Below are 27,377 nucleotides of genomic sequence, written 5' to 3'. Positions count from 1 at the left end.
CTAGATTTCATATGATCCCTGTACCATTTACAGAACTGTGACCAGTGGAAGAGAATTAATTTATGCAGTCATACATCCAAATTTTGCTCCTTTATTTTGGAAGCAAAGAAATAACAATGCTAATTAGGGTTATGTGGAAAAAAACCTCACTCATATTTTATAACCAAGCAAGGGCACCTTAATCAATTAGATCTGTGGTAATAAAACATAAATCAAGGAGGGGAAGAGTAAACCCATAAGGAGAAAAAGTATTTTGGCGAAGTAGTTATTTGTTGTTTACTATGAATTAAAATATATATTAACTGATTCTACAAAGATTTTGTGAATATACTTACAATGAAATTATAGTTAATTAACAGAATTTTCTAGGATGGACTACAGTTTACATCCAAAGGGTTTGACAGACTATAAACACATACAATTTATAACTTAGCTTTATAAATAAACAAATGGGGAGGCCGAATAGGTATTTTGGAACTGCTAAAAGAATTCAGAAGTAAAAAAGGACTATCAATAAGGCTAGTAGTTACTAAATACTTCTAACTTAAATTGGGGAAAGTCCAGAAGAGTTTAATGAGCTAGCAACCTGTCTTTTATTTCTTCACCAGAATTGTTGGCACCTGGATGACTAAATCTTCAAGTTGTCATAAATCAAGATCACAAGCCAAAGAGTAACATAGGAAATAAAAAAGACTGGATCATTTTATCAGATTTTACTGTTTCGTATACAGAAGGCTATATGGGTAAGGATGAAATATTAGTGTAATAGAATTCATATATGGCACAAAAACTCAGTAATAACCTTACTCCTTATTTTGTAAAGACAAGAAGATACTCTGTCCCAGGTATAACTCTGAAATACGTTCTTCAGGATTGTGACTGTTCCATCTTAATTTTTTGTTTCTGTATCTTCTGTCACAGTGCATGCCAAAGAGTAGTTAATAAGTTTTTTTGAATTAATACAGGAAGTATGAAGTTATATAATGTAACAGAGTGGTACCTCGTATAAGTCCTAGAAGCCTAGAAATGTTCTTTATTGGGTAGTGGAGACAAGGAGAGGATGGATGCCCTGTTACTAATAGCACTTTAAAATACTTTCCTGACCATGCCTTTTTCATTTTTTATATACCCAATGCTTTAGCATGTAGTTGGCATTCATAAATGTTGAGTGTGTACATTAATATTCCCTCAACCCAAAGCAGTCATAACTGAACATGGTTAACAAACCTAAAGAATACATAAAAGTTCTGATAAATATGTTCTGTACAAAAAACTTGCTACTGTGTTATCTGAGACTAAAAAAAATTCCTGCAGCCATTGTTATAACTACTATTTATTGAGTATCCATTATGCATCTTACATGTTGCTAGGTGCTTCTCAAAGCTTCACAACAATTTCAAAGGATTTTTATTTTATAAAGGATGAAACTTAAGGAAAGTTAAGTGTTTGCCCATGATCAGATAGTTAGCTAATGAGTGGATGGCTAATGGAGGATTTAGTCCTTAAGTCTGTCTAACTCCAAAAACCCATGCACTTTGCACTGTGCCAGTATAAATCAACATTTACATAGTGTGCTTAGTATGTGTCAGGCATTGTGCTAAATTTGAAGAAACCTGGAGTAAATAATGTATAATCCCTTACCTCAAGGAGTTTACAGCTTGGTCGGGGAGGAATGATTAAGTGGCACCAGTAAGTCACAGACAAAATGCTATAGGTGGTGCCTGGGTGGCTCAGTCAGTCAAGTGTCTGACTCTTGATTTCACCTCAGTCATGATTGTAGGGTCATGGGATCCAGCCACGCGTGTGGCTCAGCATATGGAGTCTGTTTGGGATTCTCTCTCTCCCTCTCTTTCTGTCCCTCTCCTCTGCTCACTCGCTCTGTAAAATGAAAAAAAGAATTTTTTTTTAATGCTATAGAAGCAGTTCATTTTAGCTGAGGGAAATGGGGAAATTCTTCCCTGAAAGTTTTTGAGCCAGACCCTAAAACACTGTGGAAGAAGGGTGGGGCATGTATTCAGGAGTGGTTAGTGTTCTATGAAACTGAAATCTGATAAGCACAGAAGTATCATATTCTCAACAAAACTCTATAGGCTAATTAAATCTAGGCTGATCAAAGCCTTGAGTTTGAATCTCTCACTATGTGTGTTCAGGTTCAAATCCTCTGTTTCATTGATTTATAGTAACCTTTTCCCATGCTCTAATAGTTCCCAGTTAAATCCATTTTACACACCATAACCAGGCTCATCATCTGAAAATGGAATGTAGAGACTCTCCTGCTCAGAAAATGCCATTTTGTACAGAATTAAGTTGGTAAAGTTGTTACAATTGGCTTATAATTGAGGGTCTGTATTCTGACTTCAATCATCCACTCCGTCTTATTTTCTTTCTTTTTTTACATTTATTTTTCTTAAAATTTTTAAAGTTAATTTTTTTTTTTTGAGAGAGAGAGAGAGCAGGGGATGGGTGGAGAGCAAGGGAGAGAGAATCTCAAGCAGGCTCCGCACTATCAGCATGGATGGGCTCAGTCCTACAACCATGAGATTACAACCTGAATCAAAACCAAGAGTCTGAGGCTTAATGGACTGAGCCACCTGGGTGCCCCTCCATCTCATTTTCTGGTTCTGCCTTTTATTTATGTTGTTAGTCTGCCATCGCTAGTTAGAATAAAAGTATATGTGCTATAATAGAGCTATGAACAAAGATATAAGTCTTGCTGACTATTATATACTACCTAAGAACCTTTTGAGTAGAATTTAAGCTTCACATCATGATTTGTGTATAAACCATGACTCAAATTTTTGTTGTATTAGTATATGAATGGATGTGGTCAGAGAGGAGCAGGTTTATGTGGTAAGATGATGAGTTTTTTTTTTTTAATTTTAGACATGTTAAATTTAAGGTATTAGTGGGATACCAACTGGAACTGTCTAGTAGGCAGTTAGAAATATGGGCTTCAAAGTTAGGAGAAGTCATAAATTTGGAAATCACCAATCTAGAGATGATGGGTAGACTAGGAGAGTGACTAAGCTCACTCAGTGATCATGTAGAAAAGAGGTCCTTGGAAAAGGGGGGGGGGAGAACATTTAAGGGTATAATTAGGAAGAGCCTGAGATTAAAAGATTAAAAGATAGATGTGGGACAGGGAGAGTTAAGTATCATTGAAGCCAAAGGAAAAATACTTGAAGAATTCATTGTTCAATTGGGAGACTCAGAGAGGAAACTTATCTTAAAGCTGATTTTAAAGGCATCATATAAGGGCACCTGGATGGCCCAGTCGGTTGAGCATCTGATTCTTGATTTTGGCTTAGGTCACGATCTCATGGTCTTGAGATTGAGCCCTTTGTCTGGCTCTGTGCTGGGTGTGGAGCCTGCTTAAAATTCTCTCTTCTTCTCCCTTTGCCCCCTGCCTCATTCGCACACGTGCTCTCTCTCTCTCTTAAATTAATAAATTAATTAATAAAAAGAAGAAAGGCATCATATAAATGGAGGGAACCATAGAGCCTAATGTAGAATACTGAAGACAAGTTATAAAAAAATAAATATTTGTGATTGATGATGGTTGTTGATGATGAGATGAATTCCCATTCTGTTCATGGGACAGGTACATTTACCACATTGCTACTATAATTTGAATTGACATAAATATTGGCTTGATTTTTTACACATACCTAGAAACTTAAAAAATAGAGAATGAAACAGCAAATGCAAATGTATTTGCTTATAAAATTGCTTCCATAAAATTGTTGATATGTATCTCTAATTTGGTCATCTTTTTAAAATTTTTTTATTTTTTTAAATGTTTATTTCTGAGAGAGAGAGAGATGGGGAGGGGCAGAGAAAGAGAGACAAGGAATCCAAAGCAGGCTCCAGGCTCTGAGCTGTCAGCACAGATCCCACTGTGGGGCTAGAACCCATGAACTTTGAGATCATTACCTGAGCTGAAGTCAGATGCTTAACCGGCTGAGCTACCCAGGTGCCCCATGGTCATAAGACCTTTATATACAAAAAGCAGCAATGTTCCAATAGTTGTTATCAAAGAGAATTTGTGACTTTAAATTAATGGTGATACCCACTTTTTTTTATTTGTTTTTTGTTTTGGAGAAAATTTGAGAACATTCTAGCTTATTCTCAAATTACTTTGTTGTTCTTGCCAAATATAAAAGTCATCTGTCAGTATGAGACTAGCTAAATAATTATGGTAAATCCATAGAGTAGATCACCATGTAACTATGAAAAGGAAAGAGGAAACTCTCAAAAATTAAAAATAGAACTACCCTAAGATCCCAGTAATACACAACTGGGAATTTACCCAAAAAATCCAAAATGCTACACTAAATTAAAGATATACATGCACCCCTATGTTTATTGTAGCATTATTTACAATAGCTAAACTATGGAAACAACCCCAAATGTCCATCGATTGATGATGGATAAAGAAGATATGGTGTATTTATGCATACAATAGAATGTTATTCAGCCATAAAAAAGAATGAAATCTTACCATTTGCAATAACTTGGATAGAGCTGGAGAGTATAATGCTAAGTTAAACAAGTCAACCAGAGAGAGACAAATAACTATGTCACTCATATGTGGAACTTAAGACATAAAATAAGCGAGGAAAGAAAAAAACCAAGAGACAAACCTTAAGAAACAGGCTCTTAACTATAGAGAACAAACTGATGGTTACCAGAGGAGAGGTGGGTGGGAGGATGGGTGAAATAGTTGATGGGGATTAAAGAGTACACTTATCGGGCGCCTGGGTGGCTCAGCTGGTTGAGCGTCTGGCTTCGGCTCAGGTCATGATCTCGCAGTTTGTGAGTTTGAGCCCCACATCAGGCTCTGTGCTGACAGGTCAGAGCCTGGAGCCTATTTCGAATTCTGTGTCTCCCTCTCTTCTGCTCCTCCCCCGCTCATGCTCTGTCTCGCTCTCTCCTTCGAAATAAATAAAAACATTTTAAAAAATTAAAAAAAAAGAGTACACTTATGATGAAAAAAATAAAAATAAATAAAAAACAAAACAGTGGAAAAAAAAAGGAAACTTTGTAAGTACTGATAAGAGATAATCTCCAAGATATATTGTGGGATAAAAAAAGCAAAGTGGAAAACAGTATATGTTTTACTGCATTTGTATTAAAAAGGCAGAAAAGAGTCAATATATATGCATAAAATATTTCCACAAAGATACCCAAGAAATGGATAGTATTTGTAGACTCCATGTTTGGAGTGCTGGTGGCTGGGGAGCTGAGGTGTAATGGTGGCAGGGAGACTTTTCACCATACTTCTTGTATCTTTTGAATTTTAAATTGTCTGACTATATTAACCTATTAAAAGATTAACCATAAATGAATAAATTGGATTTAAAAAAAGAGTCACAAAGATAAGCAGACTCACACAAAGATAAATCCATTGTAAAAATGTGGAAAAGAAAGTATAAAGAAGAAATAAAGATCACTCATAGTGTCATAGTGAAGTAGTCACAGTTAATTGTAATGAAGTAAGAACAATTAGGTGTAATTCCTTTTAATTTATTTTTTCTAGTAATTTGGGGGATATACATTTTGTTTTTAATACTATTTAGTACTATTGTATTTAATACTATTAATTGTTATATTTTAGTTTTTACTCTAGTCAAGAGTAAAACAATAATATCTCATTGTCTTATGACTCCCTATATGTGTGAACAATTTAGCATCTCTCCTTTTGCCCTGTTCATCCCTCCCTTAATTCCAGGATAGTATCATTTAGGGTTTAGGTGCAGATTATTGTTATTACATCAGTTTTTATATTATGTATATTTCTATCAGTAATATTTTGGCATATGCCTTTAGGCTTTTTAAGTAACAGCTTTATTGAAATATAATTCACAAACCACATAATTCACCTATTTAAAGAACCCAATTAAATGTGTGGTTTTTTGTGTTTTTTTTTGTTTTGTTTTTTTTTTAATTTTTTTTTCCCAACGTTTATTTATTTTTGGGACAGAGAGAGACAGAGCATGAACAGGGGAGGGGCAGAGAGAGAGGGAGACACAGAATCGGAAACAGGCTCCAGGCTCTGAGCCATCAGCCCAGAGCCTGACGTGGGGCTCGAACTCACGGACTGCGAGATCGTGACCTGGCTGAAGTCGGACGCTTAACCGACTGCGCCACCCAGGCGCCCCTTGTTTTTTTTTTTTTTTTTAAAGTAGGCTCCATGTCCAGCGTGGGGCTTATATGCTGAGATCAAGAGTCATGCTTTACTGAGTCAGCCAGACACCCCAGATGTTTCTTAATATAGTCTCAGAGTTGTACAGTCATTACCACCAAAATGCAATTTTATAGCATTTTTATCACCCCAAAAAGAAACCCTGTATCCATCAGCAGTCACTCTATTTTTCCTTCCACTGACCCAGCCCTAGGCAACTACTAATCTACTTTCTGTCTTCATAGAGTTGCTTATTCTAGCCATTTCATGTAAATAAGATCATTCAACACATGGCCTTTTTTTTTTTTTTAATGTTTATTCATTTTTGAGAGACAGAGAGTGTGTGAGTGGTGGGAGGGGCAAAGAGAGAGAGGTACAGAGGATCCGAAGCTGGCTCTGCACTGATAGCAGTGAGACCCTAAAGCTCAAACTTATAAACTATGAGATCATAACCTGAGCTGAAGTTGGATGCTCAACTGCTGAGCCACCCAGGTGCCCAAACACATGGTCTTTTGTGACTGCTTTCTTTCACATCATAATGTTTTCAAGATTCATTCATGTTATATAGCACATATCAATATGTTACTCCTTTTTATGGTTGAATAAGATTCTATTGTATGGCTATACCACATTTTGTTTATGCATTCACCACTTCATGGACGTTTGGGTTTCCACATTTTGGCTATTATGAACAATGCTGCTCTGAACATTTATGTATAAGTTTCTATGGAAACATGTTTTCAGTTCTCATGGATATATGCTGTGGTCATGTGATTATGGTTAACTTTTTGAGTAATCGTCAGACTGTTCTCCAAAGTGGATGCACCATTTTATGCTCTCAATAGCTATGTATGAAGAGGCCAATTTCTCTGTACTCTGGCCAACACCTGTCATCTGTCTTTTTGGCTGTAACTATCCTACTGGATGTAAAGTTGCTTTCAGTTTTGAGACCAAATCTTTGAGTAATTTTGTGACAAAAGATGAAGTGTGTAAAGTATCAAGTATACTTATGGTTATATATACTAAAGGCTTTATATAAGTCCAGAGAGAAAGGGATAAAAATCTTACTGATTCACATCAGTGGTTCTCAAACTTTTGTGTGCAATGGAACCACCTGGAAGACTTTTTGTGAGTCTGTATTATTGGGTTCTACCCCAGAGCTTCTAATTCAGTAGGACTGTGATAGGTGAGAAAACTTACATTTGTATCAAGTTTCCAGTGCTACTGTTGGTCTGCAAACATTTTTATTTTGTTTATTTTTAAAATTTATTATTATTTTTTTTGTTTTAGAGAGAGAGTGCGTGAGTGGGGAAGAGGGGCAGAAGAGACAGAGGGAGAGGGAGAGGGAGAGGGAGGGAGGGAGGGAGAGAGAGAGAGAGAGAGAGAGAGAGAGAGAGAGAGAGAATGAGAATTTTAAGTAGGCTCCATGGTCAGCATGGAGTCAGATGTGAGGTGCCATCCCATGACCCCTGGGATCATGACCTGAGCCGAAATCAAGAGTTGGATGCTCAACTGACTGAATCACCCAGGTGTCCCCAAACCACATTTTTAGAACCATTGATTTGGCAATCATGATGGTAATGCTTACTTTGGGCCCAGTTTCTTCCTTGTTTTATATATGTTAATTTATATAATCTTCATGCAGGTGTGTCCTACTATTTTATCATTTTACAGATGAGGAAATTGAGGTGTATATAGATTAACTTGCTCAAGGAAATTGATTATACAAAAGTTAAGTAACTTGCTCAAGATCACACATCTGAAATTAGTGGAGCTGATACCTGGTCTAGGTCTAGTATTTATACTTTTAATTTCTGTGTGATATTGCTACACATAAAGTTAATTCACATGGTATACATGATGTTTATTGAGTGAAAACTTGAGAATAATCCATTTCTTCCAAATTTGGGATGCTTAGTTCCAAGAGAGAATTCTTTTCTTTCAAGACAATAGATAACCTACAAAATGAAGCATTTCCTCAATGTGCTGTGTCTAGTAGTTCATTCATTGATTACTGTGTCTAGTAATTCTTTTTTTTTAATGTTTTTTTTTTTTTTTTTAATTTTATTTTTGAGACAGAGAGAGACAGAGCATGAACGGGGGAGCGTCAGAGAGAGAGGGAGACACAGAATCCGAAGCAGGCTCCAGGCTTTGAGCTGTCAGCACAGAGCCCAACGCGGGGCTCAAACTCACGGACTGTGAGATCATGACCTGGGTCGAAGTCAGACGCTTAACTGACGGAGCCACCCAGGTGCCCCTCTAGTAATTCTTAAAATACTTTTGTATTTATGATTTAGTTTTATGTAATGTAGGACTACTGTGAATTATGATTTCTATGTTAACGAGTATTTTCGAATAGCTAAGTAATTGTGTGAACTTGGAGAGTCACAAATTTTTTTGGGTCTCAGTTTCTTCATCAAACTATGCTTCTATGATTTTGATTTAGTTCTAGAAAATTATAGATCATGGCAATCATTTCTTAGTTTAGAGGGAAATTTAGTTTAGTAGATGGAATTTTCTCAGTTTTAAGATTTTTTTCCCTTGAAATTTTCTCAACTTTGAAAGTTACTCATGGAAAAACTCACGAATTGGACATGTTTGGTTTGACAGCTTGTTCTTTTTATGGAATTTGTGTTTGCAATTGTGATTTTATATTGCATACCTATAAATTACTCACAATTTCTTACACTTTTTCCTATTTTGTGTGTCAGTATTTCATGATGTTTTTATAATTTATTAATGTGCCATCATTTAAACTGGTCTGAAGTTTCTAAAGCTTAAAGTATTACCTCAAATATTTTGTGAAAAACTTTGATTGTATACATATTAAGTACAGAACACTTTACTAAACATTTCCAGGGCATAAGTAAGAAAGAGACTCTATTCTTTATGCCTTCAAGGAATTTATATTGTAATTGTAACAGTTTTGATTTAGTTTACTGATTAGTAAAATATATTTGAAAAATTTGTCAGACTTGGGCATGGACAAAAGTGATTACCGAGTTTCCTTTCAAGAGAATGCTGAATGTCTAGGGACCCTGAAGGGTTTATCTGGTCCTAAATGAGTGCGCACTTTAGATCATCTTTGATTGAGTAGGCTATTTTACAACTCTTTAGGGATAAAAGTTAAATTATAGAAAACTGAAAACGTTGCAGGTGTTTTATGCCTATAACAATGCACATGATTCCTATTTTTGCCAATGCAAATGGATTTTGTTCAGTAGAACATATAAATCTCTGTAAGTCAAATTCTATTATGAATTGGTTTTCACTTTTTCATGATTTCCTCATTAATTAATAAGGAAATGAAATCTGACACTTAACATTTTGATTCATGTTCTTTTTGAATTTACATGAGAATCATGATTTTACTATTTTGGAAATTATACTTTAGAATCTTTATCTACCTCTATAATGCACATATAGTTAAATATAAATATATATGAATTTTTAAGAAGTGCCTGTATATGCTGAAAAGCAATAAAGCAAAACTTATTTTTTTAAACTAAGGGTAATATTTTCCCTTATCACAAACAATGCATGTACATATAAGATGAATTAAAATATATTTATAAGCAAGAAGAAAGTTAAAAAATAAAAAATTTTATGGTCTCACCATCCAGAAGTAATGATCATTATTAAGCCTTGGAATACAGTGTTTCAGACTTATTTTTTCTATTTATGTAATTTTTTTCTTGAATAGGATAATACTATATCTATATTGATTTAAGCCTTTTTTTGTTTTAACTTAAGAGTGTATGAATGAACACCTTTTTTGACACTTGGTTTCTGAAGATTGTATTTCAGCAGTTCAAAGGAAAGGGAGCTAACAAAGGTTCTTGTTAGCTATTTAACTCTAATTACTTTGTGGAGACATGTCATTATTTTTAACATGGAATCATGTTAAATAGGCATATGAAATCACCAAGTATAAAAGAAATTGAAGCAAAAATGTTTCAATACTCTACAAGAGGTAGCTGCTGTTTGGGATCTTAGAAGTCTGCTTGTATATACATCATGATGAAATATTTTTTTGTTTTTGTTTTTGTTTATTTTGTTTTTAAAAAGAAGCTGGCATGGAGGTTATTGGGGAATGAGGTGGGGAAGAACACAAGATTACAAAGGAAAAGAAGCCTGGAATATCAGTATAGGAAAGCAGTCTTATCCTAGCTGTTAACATTTAAAAAGCCCTTTCAAGGACTAAAGAAATAAAGGCTACAAATGTCTGGAGCTTGAAATGGCTTTTATACTTTTGAACCTGTTATGAAAGCTTTTCATAGAACTCTTTCCTCCCCCTCCTGGAAAACAAATAGTTAAAAAAAAAAAGAAATTAAACAGGAAAAAACCAGATATAAAAGATATTACCCTATAGCCTATTTTAAATTTCTGAGCCAGGAGAACAGCTTCTTTAAAAAAAAAAAATTGAACCAAGAAGAATTGCCATATTTCGAAGTCTGAAGGAAACAAAGAGAGTAAGTTGTTATATATATCCTTGGACCTTCTGAATTGCTAGCAGCTTACATGTAGGTGCATTTCCATTAGGAATCAACACCTCTTGATTTATTGCTCTTACACTTGTTTACAAACATGTTAGAAAAAGTAAAAGAGAAAGAAGCAATATGCACTGAGACTATTCTGTTTTTAACATGGTATTTGGCTGAACACAAATGTTTTATATCTGTCATCATAAAGAGTTAAGTTTTTAAAAAAATGTTCAAAGGACATGGATTGCCAATTCTTATAAAGTTCCTCACCAAAAGGCTAGATATGCCTTTTTTCCCTCATTTTATGATTTATTTATTATTAAAAATGAAATAGAAAAATAAAGGACTGACATTCAGTAACTTGTAGATTTTGTCCTTTTAGCGTTATAAACCATCAAGATTGTAGAGGGATTCCAAATCTCTGTATTGGAGTCTAACTCTTCTTAAATTAAAAAGTTTTAAAAGTCCTGCAGTGTAGGGGCACTTGGGTGGCTCAGTCAGTTAAGCATCTGACTCTTAATTTCGGCTCGGGTCAGGGTCTCATGGTTCGTGTGATACAGACTCTGTGCTGATAGTGTAGAGCCTGCTTGGGATTCTCTCTCTCTTCCTGTCTCTCTGCTTCTCCCCTGCTTGTGTGCTTTCTCTCTCTCAAAATAAATAAATAAACTTTTAAAAGTCCTGCAATGTAATATGGAAGTTCTGAATTTTAGTCCCATCACTGCTTTTGATTTAATCATTGCCAAGTCACCCAAGCTCTTTGAGAACCAAACTAGTTTGTTCTGTTTCTTCCATCTCTGAAGCTCTGTAATTCTGTGAATTTAAAAAATGTGAAAGTTAGGTTAAAGATAAAATTTTCTTTAAAAAACAAATCTCAATTTAACACATATTTCTAAATACCAAATGAAATCTTAATTTAATTAGTAATATAAAACAAAATTTTAGTATGACCACAGAATTTTTTTTTGACCATGGAATTTTATTTTATTTTTTGAACCCAATTTGTTTATTTATTTATTAATATTGCAATAGCTACTGCTGCTTCTACATTTGGCAGTTTTTTGATATATAATATTATATTAGTTTCAGGTGTACAACATAGCGATTCAACAATTCTATATATTACAAAATACCACAAGTGTAATCACCATCTGTCACCACATAGTTATTACAATATTATTGACTATATTCCTTATGCTGTACATTTTATCCCTGTGACTTATCTATGTTATCATTGGAAGTTTGTACCTATTAATCTCCTTCACCTACTTTTAACTGAAATTTAATAGGCATTTAGAAAAATGCACAAAGCATAACTGTATAGTTCATTGTCACAAAATAAGTATATCTATGTAACCCTGCCCAGGTCAAGAAATAAAATATATTTGATGCCCCTTAAGTCTTCCCACCTGACTACCTTCTCTTTTTTCCCCAAAGATAGCTATCTTGACTTCTAAGAACATGCATTAACCACCCCTGTTTTAGTGTTAAAATATAAATCGAGGCATATTAAAAATTGTAAGACTTTGAGTGAAAATCAATTTCAATCAGACAGTATCCAGTCTAGCAGATAAAATGGAGCTTGGAGGAGCTGTGCAAAAGGAGAGATTTTTACAGGCAGAAGGGAGCAGGAACAAGGAAGTTTTACTAGCAAAAAATGGATTGTAAGGGGTCTATCAGGTAGATTACCTCCCTAATACTTAGATCAGGTGATTCTTGTTTAAATGGTTTAAGATTCCATTTCTGAGAGAGGTCAAAACTGTAATTAAGTCTTGGTTTGGTGATGGGGGGCTTAGCATAAGTGACACCATTTGGAGTCTCCTATCTTGTTTCTAACATAAGCTTTTTTTTAAATAGAACCAGACAGTATGTATTCTTTTACATCTAGCTTTTCTTACACAGTGTTATATTTGTGAGAATCATCACTGTCATCACTGTCATTATGTAGTAGTGGTTGGTTCATTTTTTTTCGGTGTAGTATTACACTGTATGAATTCACCTGTTGATGGGTGTATGGGTTTCCACTCTGGGCTATAATGAACAATACCATGTAAAATTTTATGTAAGTTTTTTGATATAAATGTGCATGCATTACTGTTGGGTATATGCTTAGGAGTAAGTAGAAAATAACATGGAAAGGTTTTCCAAAGTATGTGTACCAATTTATATTTCCACTTGCTCAGACTATAGAATTTTAACAGTTCTTTATGATTATCAGAATGAATTGATCTCTAAGATGAAGCATTTGAATTTTCCCAGGAGAAAATTGGTATGTGGACACTGATTAAACTTATTAATGCTTATTTTTGAAAATGTCATAGCCCTACTCTTTGGTGACTAGGACTCTAGAATTTCTCACTACCTATTTGATACAGGGAAAAGCAGTTGATTTTTTGCTAATTTTTTTTTTCCCCTCAGAGAACTGAGAGTGGCTGGAAAAAGTAAAACTTCAAAATCATTGAACTGTTGTTTTAATTTTCTTTTTTACTACCTTGGCTAAACTAAGCAGTGTTCTAATAATAAACTCCTTTAGCTGTTATAACATTCTTGAATAATGTAGTACTTTCTGCTTTGAGCAGAGGGGATTAGTATTTATTATCTATTCTGATGTTGTTTCTGTCCCTTCTTTTTTTTTTTTTTTTGCTAATTCTTACTGAAAGTATATATTTTCATTTAAGAACCTTGCTTGCTGTGGGCTATCCACCACAACACATTAATCAAAAGCTGTTTCTCTGGGGAAAGACAAACACCAAACACTAACTTAACTGTAGAAAGTTAGATGTCCTCAACGGCTTTATCTACCAGTGCCATGATATTTTTGTTCTGTTTTTTAATTCAGTTCTGAAAAATAGATCTTTCCTAAGCAAGGTATTGCAAAAATGCAAGGATTCTAGATGATGATGGTTTGATTGATGTGGAGAGAGGTACTAAATCAAATTAGAAGATCAAGAGAATCAAATGAGGTCATATATTTGAGACTACTTGGTAGAATTTAAGGTATCATCATCATCATCATCATGAGGACAATTTAGTCTTTTAAAAAAAAATTCTTTTAATGTTTATTTCTGAGAAAGAGAGACAGAAATAGAGACAGAATGTGAGTGGGAAGGGGCAGAGAGAGGGAGACACAGAATCTGAAGCATGCTCCAGGCTCTGAGCTGTCAGCACAGGGCCTGACATGGGACTTGAACTCACAAACCATGAGATCATGACCTGAGCTAAAGTTGGACGCTGAAGTTGGGTGCTTACCCTAATGAGCCACCCAGGTGCCCCTTTAGTCTTTTGTAAGAGGAGGAGGAATAAATAGTTTAGATATAGTAGAACTCTATTAATTACATTGGAGTGCTGACCTATAGAAATATAAAGTGAGTCACAAATGTGAGTCATGCATATAATTTAAGATTTTCTAGTAATCATACTAAAAAGAAGTAAAAAGTAAAAAGAAATGGGTGAAATTAATGTTAATGTATTTTGTATAACCTAGTATATCAGAATAGTATCATTTCAACATGTAACCAATATAAAAATTATTGAGATATTTTATACTTATTTATTTAAATGTTTATTTTTTATTTTATTTTATTTATTTTTATTTTTTTATTTTAAAAGAGAGAGAGAGTACATGTGCATACATGCATGAGTGGGGGACAGGCAGAGAGAGAGGGAGAGAGAGATTCCCAAGCAGGCTTCACACTCAGTGTGGAGCCCAATATGGGACTCGATCTCACAATCCTGAGATCATGACCTGAACTGAAATCAAGAATTGGATGTTTAACTGAGCCACCATTAATGGTTGATACATAATGATAAATAAACAATGGGCACCCCATCATTTATTTACACTAAGTGTTCAAAAGTCCAGTGTGTGTTTGTATTACAGCACATCTCAGATGGGGCTAATCACATTACCAGTGCCCCATAAACCACAGGTTGCTATTGGCTACTCTATTGGACAACACAGATTTGGCACTTTCCATGATAGAATGGGTGTGTGCTCCATGCTATACCAACTGGACATGATTTACTTATACTTCTAGCAGTATTTCACTGTAATGCATAATAATAGTGAGTTGTTAGTCTGTATTTGAAATATAGGATTTTGAGTTTTTGAAGTAAGAAAGAGCTTTGAACTCTACTGCTGAAATTCATTTTCTGAAACTTTTCCAACAGGACTATTTTGCCAGATTCTAAATGATAAAAATTAGAGCCTTGAAACCCATAGAAGTCCAGTATATTCTGAGGTAATTTGCATATTAATGAGCAGCAGCAGGAGACACATCTGATGTACCAAAAAGACCCACTGAAAATTAAATGACACAACATTCAGAACAACTGGCAGGTAAATAACAAAGATATATATGTTAACTGTGAAATTTTTGTGAGGGAAAAACAATGAACATGACTGATTATGTGAAAAGGACTTTGCTATAGACTGAATGTTTACGTCCCTGAAATTCATATATTGAAACTTAATCTCTAAAGTGATGGTATTTGGAGGTGGGCCTTTGGGAAATGATTAATTGTCCTTTTAAAAGAGAGCACAAGAGCTCCTTTGCCCCTTTCCACTATGTGAGGACACAGCAAAAAGACAGCTGTCAATGAACTAGGGAATGAGTGGTTCTCACCAGACACTGAATCTGTCAGGGCCTTGATCTTGGACTTCTTAGCCTCCAGAACTATGAGAAATAAATGTTTGTTGTTTAAGCCACCCAGTCTATGGTATTTTTGTTATAGCAGCCTGAACAAACTAAGACAAACTTTGAAAGTTTAGCATGGTAACTTTAGGGAAGTTGGAAATAAAGCAAAAGTTCCACATTTTTTTCCAGAGAACAATGCTGTATAAATATCTCATTCACTAGGATAGCCCATATAAACCTATTTGAACTATTGATACAGCTGAAATATTTGTCCTTTGCAGTAATTACTGTTATAATGCTACAAATAAAAAAAATTATATTTATTATTTCTAATGCTTTTGAAAAATTATGTAGAATTCTTTAGAAGATGAGGAGGTAGATGGAGACATAGTTATTTTTAAGGATTAAATGGCCAATGGCAGTTTTTTTCCTAACTTTTTATTATGGAAATTAAAAAAAACACATACACAAGTAGATGGAATAGTGGATGTGGATACCTGTGCTTAATGGAGAAGTAAATTGTTGGCAAAGAAAAGTTGGGTCAAAGATTCCTCCATCAGTCACTGACCGATAAGAGCAGTTTGAGATGGTTTTGTAGTTATCTGATTTGGGTTCTGGAGGGATAGAAGGAGCTGGAGGCAGTTTTGTATTGATTCATGGATTGAGTAAATAGATACATAGCTAAGTTCTTTGCAGACCAGTGATTAGATTCTGGAAGTAGGGAGTGTAGGATTCCTGGATTTGATTATTTCTTCTTTTCATCTGTGGTTATTATTAACTATGGATATTTTGCTTGTTTCTTGTTTAGTTTCAAAATTATGTGAGTTTTACATTTTATATGAATTTTAGAGAATTATTGGCTATTGAGAAAACAGTGAATTTTTAGGAACAAAAGTGATTTCCCTAAGAAAGTTCATTCTAAATGTATTATCTGTATGAAACAATTTTTTTGTTTATATTGTGAAGTAAATGATTTATGTAATATAAAATGGAGAACTATTTATCTATATTTTCAAATGTTTTATTTAAAAATAAGAATAATTATGTAAAAGATTTTGACAACCAAATGCTTTGTGTTGTAAATGATTGCAGAAGTTTTTACTGGTATTTTTGGCCACTTTGTGGAAAAGTTGTTAGGTGTATTTTTGAGTGGGGCTATCATCATAAGGCAATGTGATATGTAAGAAAAACCCTGAATCAGAAGCCAGAAAGCCTGGGTTTATTATGGCTATGTCACTTATTACTGTGTGTCCTTGGGCAAATCACTTGTCTTTCTGAATCTTTGTTTTTATTTGCTGAATGAAAGGTTTGGACTAGATGATTTTTTTAAATTTATTTATTGTTTAATTTACATCCAAGTTAGTTAGCATATGATGCATCAATGATTTCAGGAGTAGATTAATGCCCCTTACCCATGTAGACTATACCCTCTCCCATGACCCCTCCAGGAACCCTGTTTGTTCTCTATATTTAAGAGTCTTTTATGTCTTGTCCTTCTCCCTGTTTTTGTATTATTTTTGCTTCCCTTCCCTTATGTTCATCTGTTTTGTATCTTAAATTTGTCATATGAGTGAAGTCATGTGATATTTGTCTTTCTCTGATGGACTAGTACCCTCCAGTTCCATCCACGTATTGCAAATGGCAAGATTTCATTTTTTTTGATTGCCGAGTAATACTCCATTGTATATTATACCACATCTTCTTTATCCATTCATCTGCTGATGGACATTTGGGCTCTTTCCATACTTTGGCTATTGTTGATAGTGCTGCTGTAAACATTGGGGTACATGTGTCCCTTTGAAACAGCATACCTGGATCCCTTGGATAAATGCCTAGTAGTGCAATTGCTGGGTTGTAGGGTAGTTCTATTTTTAATTTTTTGAGGAACCTCCATACTGTTTTCCAGAGTAACTGTGCCAGTTTGCATTCCCACCAGCAGTGCAAAAGAGATTCTCTTTTTCTGCATGGAGTAGATGATTTCTAAGATCCTTTAAGGTGATAGCATGATATAATGAAAAGAGCATTGGTTTTGAAATTAGACACACCCTGTTTTTGTTCATTCAGCAAATATTTATTGAGAGCTATTTTGTACCAGACACTGAAAATATAAATAAGTTAAAAAAAAAACAATATAAATAAGCTAACTAGTCTCTACCTTTGTGAAGCTTACATTCTATTTTGATAGACAACAAAAAGACAAATACATTAAACAATTACAAAATACAATAACTTCCATAAGAAAACTAACAAGGGACTCTTGACAGTGTGGTTTAGGACTGTCTCGTTGAGGTAGTGACTCAGGATCGCTAGCTAGATAATTAATGGGGAAGTGTTTCAGGTAAAGGGAACGACATCTGAAAAAGACTTGAAGCTGGAAAGAGCTTAGTGTGCTCTGGGTGCTGAAGGAAGACTAGTGTGAATTAGACTGTAGTGAAATGAGGGGAGAGTGGGATAAAATGAGATTGGAAAGATAGGCAGAGTTTTGTAGATCATGATAATGGAGTTTGGATTTTATCCTAAGTGCAATGGTAAACCATTGTAGGCCCTTTAGCAGAGGAGGGATTGATTTGATGTTTTATTTTAAGAAAGTGTCTCTGATTACATTTTGGGGAATTGATTAGAGTAGGTGTAAGAGTAGAGGTGAACCTGTTGCATAGTCCAGGTGAGAAATAATGAAGACCTGGGTTAAAGTGGTAGTGGTGGAGATGGAGAGATGTGGAGGAATTTAAGATATATTTTACGGGAAGAAACAACTGGATTTACTGATGAATTAGATATTGAGGATGATGCAAAGGAAGGAATAAAAGAAGGCTCTTTGGTTTCTGGTTTGAACAACCTTTGGACAGAATTTCTATTTATTCAGTGGGGAAAGATGGGCAGATTTGGGTAGGTAGGTATCATGATTTCTTTTTTGGGCACATTAAGTTTACAATGTCTTTGAGATGTTTAGGTGATGATGTAAAGAAACTAGACAATTAGATATTCAAACCTGAAATTCATAGAAGTCAAGGCTAGAGATACGTGTTTGGGAGTCATGAGCATAAGGTTAGTGGCATTTAAATCCAAGGGAATGTCTGAAATGATCCAGGAAAAAGAGACAAATCTCAAAGGGCTCTGGCCTGAGTGTGAGGAATCCTAGAAATTACAAATCAGGTAGAAGAGGTGGATTAAAGAGTGGAGACTAAGAGGTAGTAGTAGTGGGGATGGCATAAACCAAGAGAGTGTCATATTTGGAAGCCAAGAGAGGTCAGTGTTTCAAAGAGGGTGTTGTTGAGTTTGTTCAATGCTTATGCGAAATGAAGTTAAGATGAGCACAGAGAAATGACCATTGGGTTTTGTAACATTTGATTTTAATTCTGACTCTGTTACTTACTAGTAGTGTGAACTTGACCACTCCACTTCACATCGAGTCTCTGTATTCTCATCTTCAGAAAAGAGAATAGCAATACTTCTATCATGTAGTTATTGTAAGGATTGATGAACCAACACCTATTTATCTGGATCAGCATCTGATAAACTTGGGATACTCAGTTGATATTAATTCCTTTCTTCTCTAGGTCTGTGATATGCTTTGAAACTTTGAATAAAGTACACCTATTCCTTGCTTAAAGATGTTAATTTGTTTAAGAAAATTCTGTTGCTTAGTAAAAATCTATAAAATAAAAAATATTACCATGAATTTGATGGTAAAAATCATGATATATTTCATTCCAACCCAACATACCCAAATACTTTCACAGATAGAAAAATATATCATTTAAAGGGCATCTGGGTGGCTCAGTTGGTTTAGCATCCATCTGACTGTTGATTTTGGCTCAGCTAATGATCTTACAGTTGATAAGATCAAGCCGTGCTGACAGTTTGGAGCCTGCTTGGGATTCTCTCTCTCTCTCTTTCTCTCTCTCTCTCTCTCTCTCTCTCTCTGCCCCTCGCTTACTTGTGCATGCATGCACTCACTCTCTCAAAATAAATGACATTAAAAAAAAGAAAAATATATCATTTAAGGAACAATGAAAACAAATTTATGTAAGTAACAGATAACATTTGAAAGTACATAGATGGATAGATTATACATAAACTATAAAGTAATAAAAGTTTATTGTACTTGCCAAAGGAAGAAAAGAATTGATAATGGCTAGTGGTTGGTGGAGGAGGAGTGTGAAGTATTCATTCTTTGGAAGATATGTTATTCTTTCTGCACCATTTTCCCCATCACTTTTTTCAGCCTTTGAGGGGTTCATGATTATCATGCCTTCACATAAACTTAATATAAAATTATAGCATACTCTTAGAGTTGTACAAGATGCTACCTCTTCATTCTTTTTTTAAAGAAACAAAATTTACTTAATGTTTATTCATTTTTGTGAGAGAGAGACAGAGACAGAGCATGAGAAGGGGAGGGCAGAGAGAGAGGGAGACACAGAATCTAAAGCGGGCTCCAGGCTCTGAGCTGTCAGCACAGAGCCCCATGTGGGGCTCGAACTCACGAACTGTGAGGTCATGACCTGAGCCAAAGTCAGATGCTTAACCAACTGAGCCACCCAGGTGCCCAATTTTCATTCTTTACTGGCAGTGAAGAACATTTGGGTCATCTAAACATGGTTTACAATGTAAATTTTCCCACATGTTATTCTCTGACAAGGAGTTGTTATGTTGAATAAGTTGGTGGGTGTTTTTGCCTGAAAGTGTAACATCAAAATATCATATCTTATAGGGGCACCTGGGTAGCTCAGTCAGTTAAGCATCGGACTTGGGCTTGGGTCATGATCTCATGGTTCATGAGTTCAATCCCCACCTCTGTGCTGACAGCTCAGAGCCTGGAGCCTGCTTCAGATTCTGTGTCTCCCTCTCTCTCTCTGCCCCTGCCCTGCTCATGTTCTGTCTCTCTCAAAAATAAATAAACATTAAAAAAAATATATGTATCATATAGTATATTTACTTAGTGTGGTTTTGGGTGAAAAAATATTTTGGAAAAAGGGGTGTCATTTGAAAAGTGATAAAACTTTTTCAGAACCATTTTAAATTAATTAGTTGCTATCTGATGTACTTACTGATCATCTACTCTATGGTTATGTTAGGTTCTGTGGAGATAGCTAATATGTTTATAATTTAATGAGTAGCTTTTAGCAGACAGAATTTTTAAGTTATTTTTAATTTTAAAGGAAAAATAGTGAAAAAGCAAAAGCTATTATTAGTGGCATCTCTCTAATAATGTGAAATACTCTCAATTGAGTAAAATTTGAAAACCTAATTTACATTAACTGGAAATAAGAGAATCTGATTATAAAAAATGTAGTTATACTTTTAAACTATGTTTTTTTTTAAACATTTTTAATTGGCACCTATACCCCCAGACTGGCAAACCATGTTATGGGGAATCATAAAGTCACTCTGGCAGATGGGTAGGAGTATGGATGCACCAGAGAACCACTGTCCAGGCAGGTTGGATTTCCATTTCATGCTGAGCTCATACATCTAAGGCGCATGTATTTCTTGGCAAAAATCTGAATTTCCTGCTGAAAGTCTTGGCATAGATAAGCATAAGATCAATGAGTTCCAAGATAGGGCTCTGTGCCTTAAGTATCTATGTGTAACTTCTATTGGCATGATGCTTTAAAGGAAATGTATTTGGTAAGTTACTCGTTTCCCCCTCTAAACTATAAAGTTGCTATATGCTAGTTTTAATAATATATTTTACAACTGTTGTTACTGGTTGGTGTTGTATATAGCTTGGTCCCAGAGCAATAGCATATGCAGATTGAAAATCAACCCAAAAGACTTCTTTGCGTGAGTGTTACAAACTGAGACTTAATTCTACTTCTCTCTGATCATTTTCTTTTTGTATTGATATTAGATTCAGTATCCACCTTAGTAGCCCGTCCAATGATGAGGTTTGTAGGCATCCCTAAACCTGAAAAAATGGCTGAGATGAACTCAGGGGCATTCTTTGCTTTTCTGAAAGTAATTCTGTGTGGCTTATTTCAATTTATTTACTTTTTTCTCCAGAATTACTGTAAAGGTTTTCTATTTCACTCATTATAGCACAGTGTTTTTCACATTTGAATAGACTACATCTACATGAATTCTTTATAAGGACCTTAAAAACAAACTTTGCCAAGTCCCCGAATACAGAAGTGAATTCACATCCCAATACTCAGCTGCCTCATGAATAAAGGAGAGCCTGTGCCTGACACTTTGAAGCTGTAGCTGTTAAACCATACAGAATATTTACCTCAATAAATCATTATAAGAAACTAAGGTACAATTATACCCACAGAGAAAAAGAATTCAAAACACTGATTTATGTGTTTCAGTGCCTATTCCCTTTCCCACTATGTTTTGAATTTTATGCGTGTTTGTCATCTTTGGCTGCTCCTATGTATCTTTACTAATGGGTTCTGATTTTTTTTTTAACATTCCTCATTAAGTTTGTTATTTTTCTTAGACATACAGACATGATTTGCATAGTGTACAAAGTTTTACATTTAAAATGAACTATATCTTATTTCCTAGGGCTGAAAAAAAGTGGAAAAAGTGACTTATTTTCAATAAAACACTGGCTTTGTTTAATTTATGGGCATTTAAGCTGAAGTTCCATATGAAGGGTTTCATTTGTCATTTATTTTGGAGCACTGGGAAGCAGTAAAGAACTGGGATATAAACAGGAAGTAGACCACTGCCTTAAAGAACCACCTTCTACTGAACCATTTTGCTTATTTAAAGTGATAATAGTATTAATGGAAAGAAACATTTGTTCACCAATGTGTATTTTGTCTCTCCGAAGGTAAAAAAGTCTAAAAGCAAAAGTAAAACAGTAACATGTTGAGAGGAATGGCAGTGAACTTGACAAAGAGTTAATGTACAGAAAGGAACATTTTTGCCTAGAATAATTTACAATGTCACCTAGGATGTGGTAGAAAAAAAAAAGGTTTTCTGATGGTATGCTATAAATTGAAAAAATATAAAAAGTCTTTTAAAACAGCTAAATAATTTAACAACAAAGGTAAAAATGCTGTATTTTACTGGTTTAATTTAAAACAATTTAATTTTTATAATTTTAGAAAAATCAAAGTACACACCATCTCTGAAACTTAGAGAAATCAGAGTCTGAGGGTGCCTGGTTGACTCGGTTGGTTGAGCATCAGACTCTTGGTTTCAGCTCACGTCATGATCTCACGATTCATGGGTTTGAGCCCCGCTTCAGGCTCTTCACTGACAATGCAGAAATTGCTTGTGATTCTTTCTGTCTCCCACTCTCTCTGCCTCTTTCTCTCTGTCTCAAAATAAGTAAATAAACTTGGGGCGCCTGGGTGGCTTAGTCGGTTGAGCATCCGACTCCGGCTCAGGTCGTTATCTCCCGGTCTGTGAGTTGGAGCCCCGCATCGGGCTCTGTGCTGACAGCTCACAGCCTGGAGCCTGTTTTGGATTCTGTGTCTCCCTCTCTCTCTGACCCTCCCCTGTTCATGCTCTGTTTCTCTCTGTCTCAAAAAAATAAACGTTAAAAAAAATAAAAAATAATAAACTTAAGGAAAAAAAATCAAGGATCAGTTTAGATCACAGGGTTGTACCTTTAAGCAATGTAATATTATCTAGATGTTATTTCCTTTTTCAATGTGTTAAATTGCAGATATTATTTGGATTAAAGTCAGACTTTTAATGAATTCCTTACTACCCAAGCAATAAGATTTGTCTCTCTCTCTCTCTCTCTCTCTCTCTCTCTCTCTCTCTCTTTTTTATCTTTTCTAATGGGAGAAATATAAGGATACATGTAGAATGTAGGTTATTTGGGATTCTGGGATCTTCCCTTCCCCTAATTCTCTAATATTGCAACCTGTTTATTTCCTTCCAATGACTAATTACAGTCTATAATATTTTATTTATTGTGATTTTATTGTGTACCTTATTATATATCTTCCCAATAAGAGCTCCAGAAATTATCTTATTAATAATATATTCCCACTACCCAGATGGATGTTCCTGTTGTATAGCATGTGCCTAATAAGTATTCATAGAATGAATGAATGAAGGGAGCCAGTATAGTGGGCACCCTTGTTTATTTTCATATTTATTTACTATGAGTATAGTGTGGTTAAGGTAAGTGGAGTTAGGGGAATGAGAAAGCCAAAGAAAGAAACAGCATAAGACAGAGAATCCAAATGGAGAAAATAAAATAAAATCTAGTTATTGAAGAGCAGAGGAAATATTCAAAATTTTCATATAGAAAGTGGTTCACAATGAGAAGTCATATGAGAGGAGTAAGATCAACAAGTCAAAAAAGGAAAAAGTAAAAGAGAAGTTACAGTGAAAAAAATAACCTCATCCAACTCATTCATTTTGGATACATTTTTATCAAGCACCTACTCTGTGTAAGGAACTGTGTTAGGCACTGAGGGTGTTCCCAACACACTTTTGCCTTCAAGGAGCTTAAGTATAGCAGAAAGATAAATTATGTACATTAATAACAAGGAAGAAAAAACAAGAAACAAAAGAAAAGTATAAGCAAATTTCTTGAGAGTTCAAGCTAGTCATGAAAGACTACATATTGTATGATTCCACTTATATTAATGTTCAGAATAGGCAAATCCGTAGAGACTAAAAGAGATCAGTGGTGGGGCGCCTGGGTGGCTCAGTCAGTTGAGCTTCCAACTTTGGCTCAGGTCATGATCTCGTGGTCTGTGAGTTAGAGCCCCGCGTCGGGCTCTGTGCTGACAGCTCAGAGCCTGGAGCCTGCTTCGGATTCTGTGTCCCTCTCTCTCTGCCCCTCCCCCACTCATGCTCTGTCTCTCTCTCTCTGTCTCAGAAATAAATAAATATTAAAAAAAATAAAAAAAAAATAGATTAGTGGTTGTGTAGGGCATGAGGTAAGGTAGAAGGAAATGGAGAGTGATTGCTGTTAGGTATGGGGTTTCTTTTTTGGGGGGGGGGTGATACAGCTGTTCTAAAACTGATTGTGGTGATGGCTGCACTACTCTGAATATATTTAACTCCACTGACTTTAGCAATCTAAATGGGTGAATTGTGTGCTATGTGAATTATGTCTCCATAAAACTGTTAGAAATGTTTTTAAAGCATTCAGTGAGGATTCTGGAAAGGTATGGGCTGAAGGATTGAGGAAGAGGGGATTAGAGGAGATTTTGAGGATAGGGAAGAGGTAATGAAGAAACCATGGGTTATCAGGTGGCAGATAAATGGAACAATTTGGGGGTGCTTAAGCTGGATTTTGCCTTCTTACTTTTGAATAGGAAATTTCTGGGAATGGGGGAGAGAAATTATTAGGACTGGGAATAAGAAGACACCAGGTGCTTAAAGGAAGAGTGAAAAATGTATAGATAAAGTTCCCTTTAGAGACAGTCCTCTGTGTGGGTGAATGAGAGCGTGGACATGAGAACTCAAAACTAAAGCACAAATAGAAAACAATAAATGTATGTGTCACAGTACAGGAGGTTGAGGGAAAAAGGAAAAGAAGTGTAAGGGCATTAACTAGATGAAGGAAGGGGATGGAAGGAATAGGGGGCAAGTGAGAGAAAGTAATGTTAATGACTACCTATTCCTTTGTTTTCAGTTCAGTCACTCATGATTTCTTTTTGGGTTCTTTTTCTTCTTTGAGCCACCCTATCCCTTCAGATACTCAGTCCTTTCCTATTAGTTACTCTGAGATCTGATCAACTCATTTACTCTAAGAGGTTAGGCCTATCAGGCTGTTCCTACTTTCAAGATCTTTTATTTTTAAAGAGGACTATAAGGAGAAGGCAGTGTTTAACACGTTATTACTGATGGAATTTAGACATCTGATTAGAAAGTTTGACTTTTTCTCAAAGAGGTAGAAGGGAATGTTTTTATCACACAATATAAGCAACTGCCTATTTCTTTATGAATCTGAGCAGAAGGGATGGAAGTCTAAATGATCTCTGGTTTCTTTAAGGTTGCTTCATGTCAAATAGATTTTTTGCTATTAAGTAATGTTTCTAAAAATTGCCAGGAGAGTATTTGAATATTCTTGCTGGAAAATTTTTTAAATCTTCGTTACCTTCACAAAAACTCTCTATAATTTTGTACTCTAGTTTAAATATCCAGAAGAGTTGAGTCCTGAACTATGTTTTATTTTTTTTTTTAAGTTTATGTATTTATTGAGAGAGACAGAGAGAGAGAGAGAGAGAGAGAGAGAGAGAAAGTGGGGGAGGAGCAGAGAGCAAGAGGGAGAGAGAATCCCAAGCATTCTCCACATTGCCAGCACAGAGCCCAATGTAGGCTCAAACTCACGAACCGTGAGATCATGACCTGAGCTGAAGTTGGACACTTAACTGACTGAGCCACTCAGCCACCCCATGAACTATGTTTTTTAAAGCCCACTTTTAACTTTGGGAGAATCCAAACTAGGTTTAACCTGTAAACTGAGAATTTGGATATTTTGTAGGAAACTCAAGGTAAATATAATGTTCTACCCTATTTCTCTTAGCTGTGTAATTAGAGAACCTCACTAGGCTTTTATACATTCAATAAATTATTTATTTAATACCTACTGTATGACAGGTCCTGTGCTAAGAGTCTCAGATTCTTCACATTAACATAAGCATAATAATACCTGTTTTGCAGGGTTATTTGGGTGGTGTATGTAAAAATCTACCAAAGTACTTGATACAAAGATGTTTAATAAATGTTTTTTTTTAAAAGGTTGCTAAGCTTATTATCATTTTACCTATTTGATCTTTTGTATTTTTTTCCTTGTAATTAATAAAGAAATGTAATTGTGAGAGAAGGGACCATGTCTTATTTATTACAATACTTTGCAAATAGTAGGTTTCCACATACTTCCAGAAAGAAAATTTATTATAATTCCTGAAACAAAGTAAATTATTTTCAAGTAATGAAGTGGAGGAGATCGTTTTAGTCGAATTGTGTACAACATTTAGTTTCAGGCTTCTTGGCAATTCAGAATAAGTGAACATCAGAGTATTGCTATCCAATAAAAAGAGTGCATCCTTTTTTTCAAATAATGCAAAATTTTCTCTATCATTCAATTCTAAAAGGAATTTGATCTTTATGTAACCCATTTTGAGTGTAATTGACAGTGCCTTCAATAGCAGATTAGATTTGTTAGGTTGACAAAAGGTACTATTCAAAGGTGAGAGCTTAAGTTAGAAATTGTATAATTGGTAAGAGAAGCTAGGGTACTTCACTAGCTTTATTCCTTCATTCGATAAGTGTTTATTGAGTACCTGCTGGTGAGAGAAAAACAGAAGAATTATAGGTGTATTAAAACAATTTGCAAGGTGTATTACAGAGTGATACTGTTGAAAGAAATACAAATTTTTCTGTGTTGTAACTCATAAATGATGTTGCATGGGCAAAATTTTAAAGTATAAGGTATCAGCTTTGAGCATGTTGTAAAAAAGATGAAATAAACAAACAAATTTTTAAAGTTAGTTTGTTTTTGATGCAGAGAGAAATAAAAGTCAAAGATATATCAAGTTTATTTCATAGCTCTCAAGCTTTCCATTAGCATTCCCCTCTACTTTCCAGATTATATTTCTAGTTTATATTATTATGAAACACTTTGAGAAACTCAAAAGTGAAAAAGGTCTTTGTAATTTAAATAAGTCTTTGTAATTAAAAATTCCTCTGGGCTGGAAGTTGGCACTGAGGTCTCTTTCTATCTTGAATAGTCTTTTTCATAAAAAATATTCACCAGCCATTTTTTAATCAAATGAAAATTTAAAAGAATGTTTCTGGCAGTCATGAGACATTATACATTCATAAAAATAATAAAATGTTTTCATTACCAGGTGTTCTGAGAATGTTACATTCACCAATTTACAAGTGTAATTTGATCATTTACCATTAGCATATGAAATATTTTGTGATACCCTCATGGTCATTAATCCATATTTGTGAACTGTATATTTTCCTTGTATTGTATCATACTGATTAGTGTGATTTGATCCTGTAGTAAAAACACATTCTATCTACACACTATGTAACTTATTAAAGTACAAACATATAATGTACATTTTTAATGCTACAGGAAAGCAAATTCAAATTTGATGCCACTTGTGACCTTCTAATAATTGTTTTATT

General features: G+C 34.8%; 1 protein-coding gene across 21 annotated transcripts in view; it reads left to right on the top strand.

The window, feature by feature from the left end:
• SOX6 (SRY-box transcription factor 6) overlaps positions 1 to 27,377 on the top strand; it is a 695,707-nt gene that overhangs the window by 1,150 nt on the left and 667,180 nt on the right. For 20 of the 21 annotated variants that reach the window (XM_045039006.1, XM_045039005.1, XM_045039007.1 and 17 more), the window contains 2 exons: positions 609 to 743; positions 14,836 to 15,004. The gene's annotated coding sequence lies outside the window, so the exon portion shown is untranslated. Of the gene's footprint in view, positions 1 to 608; positions 744 to 8,384; positions 8,436 to 14,835; positions 15,005 to 27,377 lie in introns of those variants that run through there. The other variant, XM_045039009.1, reaches the window with a different exon arrangement.

Source organism: Felis catus, chromosome D1 (assembly GCF_018350175.1).
Source record: "Felis catus isolate Fca126 chromosome D1, F.catus_Fca126_mat1.0, whole genome shotgun sequence".
Lineage (NCBI taxonomy): Eukaryota > Metazoa > Chordata > Mammalia > Carnivora > Felidae > Felis > Felis catus.
This window is presented reverse-complemented; position numbering and strand designations above follow the sequence as displayed.